The 8522-nt window shown below is 38.2% G+C and overlaps 1 pseudogene; it reads left to right on the top strand.

Annotated features, from left to right (window-relative positions):
• Positions 1-322: 322 nt before the first annotated feature.
• Positions 323-8211, top strand: LOC143033865 (dynamin-1-like protein pseudogene; annotated as a pseudogene).
• The last annotated feature ends 311 nt before the right edge of the window (positions 8212-8522 follow it).

Here is an 8522-nt window from a genome sequence, read left to right on the forward strand (position 1 = left end):
ATTCCCGAAGCGTTTACATACGTTTAGCAACATTCTGGCAGTGTGAGTATGTCATATTGCCACAATTCGTGTCATGTCTTTGTTCACCAAAAGAAGAATCAATTTATGTCGATAGGGATTCTTAATCGAATGAAAATCCTCTATGAAAGCTTACAAGGTGTGTATTACGAGAGGGTAATAGGCTATACAGTCAAATAAAATCGCCAGGGACCTGGCAGAATAAAATGTTTTAAGTTGTACTTGGCAACTCACCGTGTTGCACCATACTATCTCGTTGCCAGGCGTCGCCATATAACAATTCATTATCAAATACTTTTCGCAGGCGCGGCCTAAGCATATTCGTGTGACATGCTTAGTACAGTGAAGTGCAGCTAGAAGACAATACTATCCTCGACAAGTAACCAGAACATATCTGAGAATCTTGTTTCAGTATAAGAAGATTGTGAGCCAAGCAGGTGAGTTTATCTTGTTTGTGATTGTTTCTATAAATGATTCAGTCGACTGGGAATCCACGAAAAAATATTAATGGTATTTATTTATCAATCTATATATTTTTAATTGTTTGTTTATGTATTTTTATTGTTATTATTTCATTCTTATTTTACTGCAATGAAGAGAATGCTTGGTAAGGATTTCATACTCAGTATGAAATGAAAAGCAGTATGATACTGCTTTTCATTGTATACGTACATTTCTCTAAACAATATTTGATCTTTCATTTTGATCGTCCTGTCCTTTGTGTGTGTATGTGTTTGTAAGGGTTTACAGGTGAGAGTAAAGGGATTAAATTCAGTGCAAAGTAGATGAATGAAATCAGTCTTACTGTTTGTGACGGAACGTGCAATGGAATAACAACACAGCATTGAGGTGCATAATACATAAGGTATGCACTGCTTTCAAGGGTTAACGTGTTGTGTGTGATTTACGATGGTCTTGGATCACGTGTTGCACTCGTGATCGACAGCTATTTCCCTCTCGGAAGAGAGCTGTTATATGACCGATCTATGGGTAATGCCGTGACCTTACACGCACACACACACCCAACTCTCCGCCCACGAGAGTTGGAGTAACGATCCGTAGTGCAACAATACTGAAATTATTTCAGCCCTGGGCGGGATTCGAACACGGATCTCCGTAGTGGCATCCAGGAACTCTACCACAGCACCACGATGTGTATTTACCTAGTTGTATTTACCTAGTTGTATTTTACGGGAAGGGGAGCTATGCTCGTGGGGTCCCGTCTTCATATCTCATTTTATCTAAACTATTTTTAAATTCATGTATTGTTTTTGCACACACCACTTTCTCATCTAACTTGTTCCAACTGTCTATTACTCTGTGAGGAAAGCTGTTCTTTTTCAAATCTCTTCTATAGCTGTCTTTTTTTATTTTCTTTCCGTGTCCTCTTGTATTTCTGTCATCCCATTTTATCAGATTCTCTCTATCAGTAATTTCTATGCCTTTCATGATTCTGTAAATAGCTATCAAATCTCCTCTCTCTCTTCTTTGCTCTAGTGTCTGTAGTTTAAGTTTTTGTAGTCTCTCTTCATATGATAGTTTTGAGAGTGTTGGTGCCAGTTTTGTGATTGCTCTTTGTATTCTTTCAAATTTTTTTATACATTTTTTTGTACTTGGTGACCATATCGTTGCTGCATATTCTAATCTTGGTCTTATCAGGGTGATTAGGATTTTCCTCACCATTTCTTCATCCAGGTATGTAAATGCCACTTTGATTGTTCTTATTAAATTATAAGTTTCTCCAAAAATCTTATTTATATGTTTCTCAGGTGACATATTATTCATAACAATGACTCCCAGGTCCTTCTCATTTTCTACTTTTTTTATTCCTTCTTCTCCCAAATTATATGATCCTGTTATTCTATTTTTGCTTTTTCCAAATTCCATTATACTACACTTTTTTGTATTGAACTCCATCTCCCACTTCCTACTCCATTCTTGTACTTTATTTAGATCCCTCTGTAGTGATTCACAATCTTCTTCAGTTTTCACTCTTTTCAGTAGTTTTGCATCATCTGCAAAGAAGCTCATATAGCTTTCAATTCCTTCATCCATATCATTAATATATATAGCAAACATTATAGGGGCCAGAACTGTTCCCTGCGGGACACCGCTTATTACTTCATTCCATTTTGAGTGCTGATCTCTTATCACTACTCTCATTTTTCTTTCTTGCAAAAAGTCTTCCATCCAATTTAGCAATTTACCTTGTATTCCTCCTTCATATTCTAATTTCTTAAGCAACTTCTTATGTGGTACTTTGTCAAAAGCTTTTTTTAGGTCTAGAAATGCACAATCAGCCCATCCATCTCTTTCTTGTATTATATCTATTAGCCTTGAATAGAAACATATTAAATTGGTGACGCATGACCGTCCTTGTCTGAATCCAAATTGCCTTGGATTTAGTACGTTGTTTTTTTCCAAGTATTTTACCCATCTACTTTTGATAATTCTTTCACAAATTTTTGCTATTGTACTTGTTAGAGAGACTGGTCTATAGTTGGTAGGTTCTTCTTTATTTCCTCCTTTATATATAGGTACTATATTTGCTTTTTTCCAATCTTCTGGAACTTTTCCTTCTTTTAAGGAACTGCTTATTATGCTATGTATTTTGTCTGCCAGTTCATTCCTGCATTCTTTCAGAATCCAGTTTGCTATTTCATCTGGCCCATGCGATTTTCTGACATCAAAATTACCCAAGTGTGTCAATATTTCATTCTTTGTTACTTCTATTTCTTCCATAGGGGGGACTTTCTCTTTCCACTCAATCTCTTCAGGTTGTATATTTTCCCTTGTAAACACTGATTTAAAATGTTTGTTCATAATTTCTGCCATTTCCATTTCCTCAGTGTATTCAACTCCTCCTTGTCTCAATTTCTCCAAGTCTTGTTTGTTTTTCAGTTTATTGTTTATAAATCTGTAGAATAGTTTTGGTTGATCTTTACACTTTTCTATAACATCTTTTTCATATTTTCTTTTTTTCTCTCTGCACTTTTGTACATATTCATTTCTATAACCAGTATATATTTTCCATTTTTCAGGTCTTCTGTCTTTTTTCCATCTGGTCCAGGCTTTGTCTCTTTTGTCTTTTAACTCCCTACAACTTTTGTTGTACCAGCATTTTACATATTCTTTTTCTTGTTTTTGTCTTGGGACATACTTTTCCACTCCTTTTTTGTAAATTTTTGTCAAAATATTCCATTTCTCTTCCACTGATGTTTCTTCTTTGTATATTTCTTCCCAGTTTTCTTGTTGGAAGAATTCTCTTATTTTATCAAAGTTTGTTTTTTCATACATCATTCTTCCTTTTCTATATTGTTCATTTCTTTTCATATATTTTTCTTCATTAAGTTCCAGTTCAATCAATATGTGGTCACTTTTACCTATTGGTGTTTTATATTCAATCTTGTCCACTATTCTAGGTTCAGATGTAATTATTAAGTCTAGCCTCGATGGTTCTTCTTCATTTCTATACCTAGTGTTCTCTTGTATCCATTGTGTCATTGAATGGTCAGTAATCATCTCAAGTAGAGCATTTCCCCATGAGTCATCACCACTCTTTACTGTCATTTCTTCCCAGTGTTTTATATTCAATCTTGTCCACTATTCTAGGTTCAGATGTAATTATTAAGTCTAGCCTCGATGGTTCTTCTTCATTTCTATATATATATTTATATATATATTTATATATATATATATATATATATATTTATATATATATATATATATATATTTATATATATATATTTATATATACACATACATACATACATACATATTATGAGCAGAGCCGAGGAAACTGGGGCCGACCTTCCGTAATCCCCAATCTATGAGATTGTGACGGAGGAAGGCATCGAAAGCTTTACTAATGTCTAGCATTATGAGAACTGTTCTGTGCGGGTATTATCTGAGCTGATGTTATTGTTTTTTTTTTCTTTGTGTGAGACTTATCAGAAGAGGGTTTGTGGAGTGCAGTGGTCTAAAGCCGTGCTATGATTCAGAAAGGGTGTGTGACGGTGTATGAGCTGTTTTATGGCGGGTGCAGACAAGTGTGATTGATTGGGCAGTGTAGTGCTGGAACTGTTGGGTTTGGGCCTAGTGATCCTTTTACCAAAGTGTTGTGTGAGTAGCTGTAGTTTACAATGTTGGTGAGTGCATGCATGCAATGTGACACAAGATGTCTTGGGTGGATGTTACTTGTGTTGACGTCATGTCGGTTGCAGTGCCTTTCCCGAACAAATGTAGACAGACTGATGCTTTTGTCGTCGCGTTTCACAAGTATTTTTATTTTTCTTTCCTTTTTTTTTATATATATTTTTTTATTAATGTGTAGTAATGATTTGAAAGGAGTTATGAAATTTACTAGTGTGATTAAGATAAGAAAAAAATGAGAATGGTGCCATTTGTTCTGTAGACGTCCCTGTTCAACTCGACCAAATCGATTGTTGCCAAGATGCAAGGGAAAACAAACGAAGGCTTACATGTCCACCACCTTGCAATGTATGTGTCTTCTCTCAGCCGCCAAACATTTTTATTCAACCAAGGGGGGGGGGAATCGCATGAGAAGTTAAAAATCATTTCGAGTAACATTTCCGAGTCATTGATATACTTATTTCACCTGCCGTTAGGCAATTTTATTTATTTGGGGGGTGGGAGGGAGCCTAGGAATCATAAATATTGATTCTGTAATCCTTAGTAATGATTTGCGATGAATCTCTGACTTGACTAGGTACCACGAGTACCACCGGTGCCAATTTAGAAAAGAGGTCATTTCAAGGGTACATGCAAGACAGCAACAATGCTCAGCAAGCCGGGTAAGGTGCTTACCTATCTGTTTTTGACACGAGTTCGTTCACAGCTGCTGGAGTTTCAGAGGCCTCAGCCATCTGGGATCACGGCCGGTGGAAAAAAAAAAAATTGATCTGATCCTAGCGTTTCGTGTTGTTAAGGAGTGCCGACACGAGTTTCAGTAGGGGTTTCTTGCTGCGTATGTTGATCTCAAGATAATGTTTGACTCTGTCCTCCATCGTGGAGTGCTCTGTGATCTTCTGTGGATCCGTGGAATTCCTGAGAAGATTATTGACTTGAAACTTGGCCGGAGCAGAGACTGTGAGACGATAGTTCGGTCGACATGTTAATGAAAACTTATTATTGATATAATTATTATTATTATTATCATTATTGTTATTATTATCATCTATATAGTAATACGTGTGTCACGCTTACGTCATCAGTCGTGACGTCACATCTCTTCTTCTGATTGGCTGATCTTCAGTTGTGACGTCATGTATCTTCTTCTGATTGGCTGGTCCTCAGTCGTGACGTCATGCCTCTTCTTCTGATTGGCTGGTCTTCAGTTGTGACGTCACGCGCCATCAATCGTGACGTCACATCTGATTGGCTGATCTTCAGTCGTGACGTCATGTCTCTTTTCTTCTGATTGGCTGGTCCTCAGTCGTGACGTCATGTCTCTTCTGATTGGCTGGTCTTCAGTTATGACGTCACGCGCTCCGCGCTGGGACCCCACGATTGGGTTCCTTGGGACCCGGAGGGGACATGTCCCCTTGAATCATTTCTGTCGCCGTGGAATTTCTACGGGTCCTGCTATGATTGACCTAACGAGAGAGAGAGAGAGAGAGAGAGAGGCGACGGGAGAATTTGACGACAACGTCGGGGGACTTTGACGACTCCTTTTGGAGACTGAAGACTCCTTCGGGAGATTTTGAAGACTCCTTCGTAAATCCCGTGGAATTTCCACGGGTCCTGCTAGTTATTACTATTATTATTAATAATATTGTTATTATTATTATTGTTATTATTGTTATTATTATTATTATTGTTATTATTATTATTATTGTTATTATTATTATTATTATCATTATTATTATCATTATTATTATCATTATTATTATTATTATTATTACTATTATTATTATTATTATCCTTATCATTATTGATGTCGTTATTATTATTATCATTATTATTATTGTTATTATTATTATCATCATTATTATTATTATTGTTGTTGTTGTTGTTCATTATCATTATTATTCATCATTATCATCATCCTTTTCTGACAGGATGAAGTTTGGTCCATTCCTTATGACATTGTTCAGTGTCATGACGTTTTAATGAAAATTTCTATATTATATTCGTTGTTGTTATAATTTTTCTTTTCCGTTTTTGGCAGGATGAGGTCTGTGGTGGAGGTCATCAACAAGCTGCAGGTGGTGTACGCGTCCACAGGGATTCGAGATGCTGTCAAGTTCAGCCTCCCGCAGATCGTCGTCATCGGTTCCCAGTCCGCAGGAAAGAGTTCCGTTCTGGAAGGCATTGTCGGAGAGTCCTTCTTGCCCCGAGGCGAGGGCATGGTCACCCGACGGCCCCTCATCCTTCAGCTCGTCCACAGTCCCCTAGATGAAGCACCTAACGGAGCCACAATGTGGGCCAAGTTCCACCACAAGGATGCCATCTTCATCGACTTCGAAGACATCATGAAGGAGATCCAGGATGAGACCGACCGGGGAACAGAGAACCGGAAGAGCATCTCGGATAAAGAGATCATCCTCCAAATACATTCCCCGGATTTGCCCACCCTCACCCTGGTCGATCTCCCGGGGTTCACGAGAATCCCCTTGCCTGATCAGCCGGAGGACCTTCCGGAGCAGATTGAGCACCTGGTGGAGGGTTATATCTCCAGTCCGAACAGCATTATCGTTGCTGTGACTGCCGCTAACACCGATCCAGCGACTTCTGAAAGCCTCCAGGCGGCAAAGAGAGTAGATCCAAACAACGACCGAACTGTGGCTGTCGTTACTAAACTAGACATCATGAACCACGGCACTGATGCGGGGGATTTGCTTCGAGGAAAGGTGGTTCCCATGAAGTTAGGAATCGTCGGGGTTGTGAATTGCTCACAGCAAGAGATCAAGCAAAAGCTTTCCCTCGCTGATAAGAAGCTCATGGAAGCAAGTTTTTTCCGCACCAATTACCCAGACCTGGCAGAAAGGAATGGGATACCTTTCCTTGTTGAACACCTGAGCAAGCTTCTGTTGAACCACATCCAGAGGTGCTTCCCAAGGCTCCGTGGACAAGTTCTGGACCAAATCATTGAATGCGAAGACCAAGTAACCAAACTTGGCCAAGAACTACCTCAAGATTCACAGTTGCTGACTAAAGTCCTGGCAGATATTATCAACAAATTTGTGGATACGTACAAAACCTGCATACAGGAACCAGAGACACATTTTACTCGCAACAGTATAAGTGGTGGTGCATATATCTTCCATATATTCAATGTAGAATTCAACAATCTCTTGAGAGAAATAGACAGTTTAGAGGGCATTTCTGTGAATGATATCATGGAGTCGCTGAAGAAGTCCCAGCTCCCTTCTCAGTCCATGTTCCCGTGTGAAAAGGCCTTTCATATGCTCGTCAAGCAGCAGATCCAGCTGGTGGCTAAACCATCTCTACGGTGTATACAGTTGGTGTACGCCGAGATGGAGGATTTGATCCACAAGTCTTTGAAGGAGCTGGCAGCTGACGTGGTCCGGTTTCCTAACATCCCTACCATGATCACTGAGATTATGAAGAAGCTCTTAAAGAAGTGTTACGACGAAGTAACTCGGGCAGTCAGTGATATGATTTCTAGTCAACGCTCCTACATCAACGTTTGGCATCCAGACTTCCTTAGGGCTGTCGCCGAGAAGGCCAACGTGCCGAACGAGCACATGAACGAAAACATGCCAAAGGTTAAAGAGTTGAACGGGCTTCTCTTTGCCGCAACGGCTCACGTCGAGCCGGACACGTGCCGCCTGACACAGATCCTCATCCAGAGTTACATGAGCATCGTCGTCCGTGATGTGGAAGACCTCGTCCCGAAGATGATCATCCACTTTTTGGTCGATGGAACCGTAAAGCACCTTTACAGCGAGCTGACCTCAAATATGCATTCGAATGACCTTGCTAATAATGCACTTCGTGAGTCACAGGACCTTCTTGTGGAAAGAGAGAAGACGAAGGAGGCTTTGTATACCTTGCAGGAAGCCAACAAAATAATAGAGGATCTTTGCAATTACTAGTAGTGCCATGTGTGTGCTGACATCGCGTTCTTGAATGACCTTATTAATAAATAAAAAAAAAAAAAAAAAAAGATAAACAAAAAGGAGGCCATAGACGAACTGGATGAATTTGCGAACGTAATATATATATATATATATATATATATACACACATATATATATATATACATATATATATATATATATATATATATACATATGTATATATATGTATATATATATACATATATATCTAATATATATATATATTTAAATATCTATAGCTATATATATATACATATATATATATTCATGAATATATATATATATATATATATATATATATATATATATATGTATATATAAATTTAGTATTGTGTATAAAAATGCGCTTGTCATAAAAAATGGGAATACCATTATCTAGTTAGCTTGGGTGATATAATT

The sequence above is a fragment of the Oratosquilla oratoria genome, chromosome 16, assembly GCF_046742065.1.
Source record: "Oratosquilla oratoria isolate Oo_2021 chromosome 16, ASM4674206v1, whole genome shotgun sequence".
Classification (NCBI taxonomy): domain Eukaryota; kingdom Metazoa; phylum Arthropoda; class Malacostraca; order Stomatopoda; family Squillidae; genus Oratosquilla; species Oratosquilla oratoria.